Genomic DNA, 7,307 nt, shown 5'->3' with positions numbered 1-7,307 from the left:
GCCGCTGCCCTCTGCCCACCGGCAGCCCTCAGGCCCAGCCCAGGGGCCTCCCATTCCCGCCGACACTGCGGTCCCTGCCCCTCTCCTGTTGGCAGTCTCGGCAAGTTGGCAGCGACTGGTGGGCAGGTAGACAGACGGGCAGAGCAAGGACGAGGGGCCGGGGCCAGGAGGACAGAGAGCCCAGGTGCCTGGCAAAGGACATTGTGGAGGGGGGCTCGCCCCCAGGTGACCTCGCCCCTAGCACATCCCTGGTCATGTGGTTTGCACCCCCTGACCTTTCCTCCCTGAGACAGCGTCTAGGCTTCAGTCATATGTCAGCTCCAGGCCCAGAAAAGCAGCAAAACCAGACAGTGACCCCATGGCTGCCTCAGGACAGCTGATGGGCCAGTGACCCCTGCCCGGTGCCGGCCAGCCAGTCAGTGGGGACCCGGCCCTGGAAGGACACTCCTGGCAGCTGCTGACTGTTCTGCTGAGACCCTGCCCTGGGACCTCCCCTAACTCTCCACTGTAACGCCCCCAGGACTGGGGGCCAGCACCCCCCCCCACCCCACCCCCGCAGGCACAGCTCCAAGGCCCTGCCTTGGCTTCCCTCACTTGTTTCCTCAGCCCAGTTCTCCTCCCACCTCTGTGATTTTATAAACTAGAGGCCCGGTGCATGAATTCATGCACAGGTGGGGTCCGTCCAGCTGCCCCAATCGGATCGGGCAGGGCCGGCCAGGGGGAGGGGACAAGGGAGGTTGGCCGCTGGCCCCGCCCCCGGTCGAACTCCAGGTAGAACTCCCAGTGGAGGAGACAATTGGCATATTAGCCTTTTATTAGATAGGACACTCTCTTATAGTTTGGGTCTTGGCTCTGAGTTCTTTCCTTGCCAGAACTCAGTACTGAGGTTGCTGGACCAGGTCGGGTCTGACCACTGGTCCCACACCGGGTGCTGTCCAGGTCCTGCTGTCCAACACCCGACGTCCGCCACTGGTCCCATCTCTGCCACCCACCAGTCGGTTAACTTTGCAGTCACCTCTTCACTGCAGGTTTTCCGTTCCTCCCTGTGAAATGCGAGGCCTGGTGGTTCACTGGGCTCCCGTGTCGGCCCTGTCGTGGGCACTGACACTCCCAGGAGACGTGCCTGTGGCCAGAGTCCTGGCAGGCAGAATCCGGGGGTGCCTGGCCTCCCGCCCCCTCCACTCAGGAAGTTGGAGGGAGGGAGGGAAGGAGAAAGGAGGGAGTAGGGAGGAGGAAGGAGTGTGGAAAACTAGACAGCTGGGAGACAGTCACCATTTTGGGTGAGGGGTGCCTCTGTCCTGCCTCAGGCCCGATGGGACACCAGCGTGTCCAGCCCAAGACCAAGTGTTCTCAGGGGTTTTCTCACGGGGAGTCCTGGGGCGCCCGTCCCAGGGGGGAGCCTGCTGCCTGTCACCCAGAGGAGGTTTCAGATGAGACTGACCTTGTCCGGCTGGTGTGGCTCAGTGGTTGAGCATCAACCTGTGAACCAGGGGGTCAGGGTTCAATGCTCAGTGAGGGCACAGGCCCGGGTTTTGGGCTCGATCCCCAGTGAGGGTGTGCAGGAGGCAGCCGACCCATGATTCTCTCTCATCACTGATGTCTCTCTCTCCCTCTCCCTTCCTCTCTGAAACCAGTAAAAATAGAAAAAAGAAGATGAGACCGACACGGCAGGAAGCCAGACGACCACTGGTGTCTCCTGTCCCCGGTGGCACCTGGGCCTGGCCACCCAGGAGCCCGCTGTGAGAGAGCCCTTCTCACGCCACTTCCTGGCCCCCACACCCGGCTCGGGCCCCATGGGAACGGGGTGGCTTCGTGTAAGAGCCGGTGCCCCTCTGGGTCTGGTGCCCACTTCACAGTGGCAGCGGGCTCCGTCGGGCCTTGGGGTGGACGCCTAACGCCACCAGCTCAGGTTCAGCTGTTTCCGGTTAGTGTGGCTCAGGGACGTGGGGGGATGTTTTCCTGAGATGACCCTCATCCCCATCCAGCCCCCGACTCCCCCGAGTTCACCTTTCAAACTGAGACTCTTGGCTGTGATAGGTGGGGATGGTGCCTTCTCCTCTGGTCACCTCCGCGGGGGGTCGCTGGAGCAGGAAGAGGAAGTGCACTCGTTATGGAGACGCTATGCCGCCAGGCTGACAGGTTGGCCACAGGCCGGGTCGCCGGTGACTGAATTCCTGGGGGAGCTCCCGAAATACCTTGAAATACCTTGCATCGCCTTTACTGTGGCTGCTTTCTGTTTCCTTAATTTTGCATTTCTTTCCCAGGCCCCCCTCAATGCCCTTTCCAAGTCAGGTCGTTCCGTGGGCTCAACAAGAAAAGAGGGCCTGCCGCCCCGGCGCTCCCTGGCACGGCCACTCTCAGCTCATCTGCCTCTGCTGACCGGGGCCCTGCCGTACCTGAAGAACGCTCTCCCTGAGGTCTGCGGCCTGGGGTCCCCAGGAGGCCAGTCTCCACCTTTCACCTGCTCCCCAGGGTGCGCGTGGCCTGCTCTCCTGGGTGCGGAGGGGTCCCGCTGGGCCCAGGACCAGATGCACTGTCCACAGCCCACTGTCCCGGCCTCGCCAGCCCCTTTCAGCGACCTGGGGCTTCTGGTCCCGGAGCCGGGGGGTGTCCCGTGGCCTGAGCTTCCCCGGTCCTGCCCCCACTTTCCGTCACTTTCCCACGTGTCTGTCCATCACCTTCCTCCGGTTGCCTGCTGCCTGCCCACCACGCACGTCCCAGCTCCCAGGCCGGGCTGTCGCACCCAGCTGTCCCTCGGGACTCTGCTCTGGGGTTAACCTCTCCCCCGGTTCTCAGGAATCCTTTCAGCCAGGTCTCAGGGAGTGGAAGTCGCTGTGCTCAGTCCCGCACTCACCCAGGGCCCCCGGCCCGCCCCCCCACCCACCTGGGCCCCCTGCTGGCGGCGCTGCTGTCCTTTATCTCATTGACCAAACTGCATCTTAACTCCAGAATTTGTTACAAGTTATATTTTTATTGATTTCAGAGGAAGGGAGAGGGAGAGAGAGAGAGAAGCATCAGTGATGAGAGAGAGTCATTGATCGGCTGCCTCCTGCACGCCCGACACTGGGGATGGAGCCTGCAGCACCGGGAATCAAACCACAACCTCCTGGTTCGTAGGTGGGTGCTCAGCCCCTGAGCACTTGGTATTCTATGCGACCCCGTCCTTGGGTGAAATGTGGTTTCTCAGCAGCTGGATGGGGGCCCATGAGGGAACTGCTGGGTGCAGTCCAGACAAGACGGGGAAGTAGGCCCCCGACACGGGCGTTCTCTGGATTCGGCTGTAAAGAATTTCTCCTCCAGGACGTTCTGGGAACCTGGGGGAAGCCTGGGGGTTCACTTGCAAAGAAAACAGGACTCATTTCCCCGCTGGGAGGGGGTCTGGGGTGGGGACGGCCGGTTGGCTTCTGCTCCGGCCACTGGCTGCTGAGTTAACCTCTGTGCACGGATTTCACCTCACGAGGAAAGGCCACGGTCAGAGCAGCACAGGGCAATTTCCCTGGGGATTATCTTAAGAATTCTTAAGAATTCTGTTGGCCAACAGAAAATGACTATTTTTTGAAAAGTAGTTATTATTCCCGTCTCTGAATGTCATAAAAACGCCTGCGCTGGGCGGCTCAGTGAATGAAGGGCTACCAGTTACTCTCCCTAATGAGATTTGTTCTCCTCCGGGGGCGCCTGGCCGAGGTCCTGACCAGCGTTACCCTAGGTGGGGACTACCTCCCTGTCCGAACCGGCCAGTTAACCCGGCCCCAGGTTACAGCACGTGCACTTCGGGTCTGGAAGACACGCGAGTCCTCAGCCGCTCCGATTGCACGTGGCCCTGCGGTTAGCACTCCGCGTGCGCTGTTCTGAGCCCCGTTCCATCCACGGAGTCAGCCGTGGTCCAGCTGCTGGGCGGCCCCGCATCACCACCGCAGCTCGGGCGCTGAGGCTGCCAGGAGAGCCCCGTGGGGGCGGGAGGGCCGAGCGTGTCCGGAAAGAGCCGAAGGTTTAGGAAAGAGCCGAGGGCCGAGAGGGGCAGAGGCGGGGCCGGTGGAGGGTAGGGGGCGGGGCTGGAGGGGCGGGCGGGGCGGGCGGGGCTGGAGGGGCTGGAGGAGGGCGGGCCGAGTGTGTCCGGAAAGAGCCGAGGGCCCGAGAGGGGGAGGGCGGGGCCGGTGGAGGGTGGGGGCGGGGCTGGAGGGGCTGGCTGGCCGAGCGTATCCGGAAAGAGCCGAAGGTTTAGGAAAGAGCCGAGGGCCGAGAGGGGCAGAGGCGGGGCCGGTGGAGGGCGGGGCCGACTGGGAGGGCGGGGCTGGAGGGGCTGGCCGAGTGTGTCCGGAAAGAGCCGAAGGTTTAGGAGGAGCCGCGGGCCTAAGCCCCGCCCTGGGGCTTGAGAGAGCAGAGGCGGGGCTGGAGGAGGGCGGGGCCGGCGGGGAAGGCGGGGCCGGCGGGGAAGGCGGGGCCGGCGGGGAAGGCGGGGCTGGAGGAGGGCGGGGCCGGCGGGGAAGGCGGGGCCGGGCTGGTCCCCTGCAGCCCCGGAGCCGCCATCCGCGCCCGCGGCCACCCCAGGGAAGTCCTTCGGGACCCAGGACTTCGGCGAGGACCCGGCCCACCCGGTCTGAGCTCAGCGCCCAGACGCCCGCTTAGTCCCCGCAGCCCCGCGCTGAGGACGGTCTGTCTTGGACGGTGTCCCCGCTGCAGGCCTGGCTCGGCTGCTGGCCCGGATCCCGCCCCTGCCGGGCGGGCGTGTACACCAGCGGCAGCCAGGGCCGGGGAGGGGGAGGCGGGCACAGATTCTGTCCTGACCCCACGCCCATCCCCTAAGCTCCAGGCTGGACCCTCCGCGCGCCCACGCCACCGCCGCAGCGGGGGTCCCAGCAGCTGGACGCCCCACTTAACTCGGTTCCCACCATCCCCCCAGGTCAGTTCCTGGCGCCTCCCCTTGGCACATGCCAGCAGATGCCCGCGCGGCTCGGTTGGAGGGCAGAGCACATAGTTGGCAGCGATGCGGAAGCCCTGGGGGTGGAGACGCGGTGCTGACCTCCCCGAGCTGTGATGACAAGGAGAACAGCGCTGAACTTCCAGGTTCCCGCGGGAGAGTTGCCAGGCTGACTGACCGCAGGGCTGACCGCAGAATTGATTATAGAGCTGGCTGACTGCAGGGCTGGCTATAGGGCTGGATGTAGGGGAGGCTGCAGGGGAGGCTGCAGGGGAGGCTGCAGGGGAGGCTGCAGGGGAGGCTGCAGGGGAGGCTGCAGGGCTGGCTGTAGGGCTGACTATAGGGCTGGCTATAGGGCTGGCTGCAGGGCTGGCTGCAGGGGAGGCTGTAGGGCTGGCTGCAGGGGAGGCTGCAGGGCTGGCTGTAGGGCTGGCTGCAGGGGAGGCTGCAGGGCTGGCTGTAGGGCTGGCTGCAGGGGAGGCTGCAGGGGAGGCTGCAGGGCTGGCTGTAGGGCTGGCTGCAGGGCTGGCTGCAGGGGAGGCTGCAGGGCTGACTGCAGGGCTGGCTGCAGGGGAGGCTGTAGGGCTGGCTGCAGGGGAGGCTGCAGGGGAGGCTGTAGGGCTGGCTGTAGGGCTGGCTGCAGGGGAGGCTGCAGGGGAGGCTGCAGGGCTGACTGCAGGGCTGGCTGCAGGGGAGGCTGTAGGGCTGGCTGCAGGGGAGGCTGTAGGGCTGGCTGCAGGGGAGGCTGCAGGGCTGACTGCAGGGCTGGCTGCAGGGGAGGCTGCAGGGCTGACTGCAGGGCTGGCTGCAGGGGAGGCTGCAGGGCTGGCTGCAGGGCTGGCTGCAGGGGAGGCTGCAGGGCTGGCTGTAGGGCTGGCTGTAGGGCTGGATGTAGGGGAGGCTGTAGGGCTGACTATAGGGCTGGCTGCAGGGCTGACTGCAGGGGAGGCTGCAGGGCTGGCTGCAGGGCTGGCTGTAGGGCTGGCTATAGGGCTGACTGCAGGGGAGGCTGCAGGGCTGGCTATAGGGCTGACTGTAGGGGAGGCTGCAGGGCTGGCTGCAGGGCTGGCTGTAGGGCTGACTAACTGTGGGGCTGACTGCAGGGCTGGCTGTAGGGGAGGCTGCAGGGCTGGATGTAGGGGAGGCTGTAGGGCTGACTAACTGTGGGGCTGACTGCAGGACTGGGCAGCTCTTAGGGAAGACAGCAGCAACGCCAAGGTCATGGGCACCCAGGGACCCAGCACATTCAGAGTCAGGCCAATTGGACTAAATTTCCGCAGCGCATATGAACGGCCGATGGAGAATCAAGAGCTTTAGGATCTCAACGCCGTTGGTTTGTGTTGGGATTCTACATCTTTGCTGTTTGCCTAAACTTGTTCAAACACGCGGATCATAGAGGGAAGACTTAAGTCATGATAGTTTCCATCTCCTTAATCAAGACGAAGTGCCCATTTCTGGGAAGGAGGGAGCATGTGACGTGTGGGTTTAAATAGAATTGAATTGAATATCTTTGCCACGCAGGAGCCAGAAGGAGGGCACTGGTGGCCCCGAGATAAGAGCCCGGCCTGCGTGTTCCGTGGGCGTGGCCAGGGCGGGCGTGGACAGGGTCACCCTGGGCCTGGGTGCTCGCAGATAAAGCAGGAGGGAGTCCGAGTCCTGCTGAGAGAAGGAAGTGGATGGTCAGCCTGGTGGGATGGGTCAAGGTTGGAATAACTACTGAGGGGACAGAACTGGACCAAAGAGAACACGCTGCCCATTGCGGGGTTAGCGGCTGGTGGCCAGGTGGCTGCAGCCCCCTCGGTCTCAGACTCTGTGCCTGCTGCTCAGCACCTGCCCCTGTGCCACACCGTCCTCCCCTTCCCCGCCTCCTGTGCCCTTCCTGAGTGTCCTTAGGGGAGGCCGTGGTGGACACGGTCCGCAGGCCACAGGCCACAGTCTATAGGCCACAGTCCACAGGCCACGCTGAGCCTCCTCCTGCAGGGCTCCTCATGCCTCCTCACTCAGGGGCACCGAGGGCGCCTCCCACACAGGCTGGGCCCTGGAGTCACAGCGCCTCCCGCTGTCAGTGGCAGGAGACTGCCACGCCAGGAGGCACGGAAATTAGAGCTTGTGGCCCCAGCAGGAAAGAACCTTCCAGTCACCCATGAGTCCTGGCCCTCTGTCCCTTCGACACTTCTTCCCCGACTTCCTTCTGCCAGAGGCTTGGTACCAGTGGAGGAGAGGTGGCTGGGAGGACAGAGGGAGGGAGGGAGGGACAGGGAGGAAGGACAGGAAAGGAGGGAGGTGGCTGGGAGGACAGAGGGAGGGAGGGAGGGGTGTCCTGTGGTCCAGCCTGTGTAGAGACAGACAGCCCTTCTGGTCGTCCTCCATCCTCCACGCTCAGCCTGCT

Source organism: Myotis yumanensis, unplaced genomic scaffold, assembly GCF_028538775.1.
Source record: "Myotis yumanensis isolate MYYU_CA2020_CCGP unplaced genomic scaffold, mMyoYum1.0.hap1 SCAF_3, whole genome shotgun sequence".
NCBI lineage: Eukaryota > Metazoa > Chordata > Mammalia > Chiroptera > Vespertilionidae > Myotis > Myotis yumanensis.
This window is presented reverse-complemented; position numbering follows the sequence as displayed.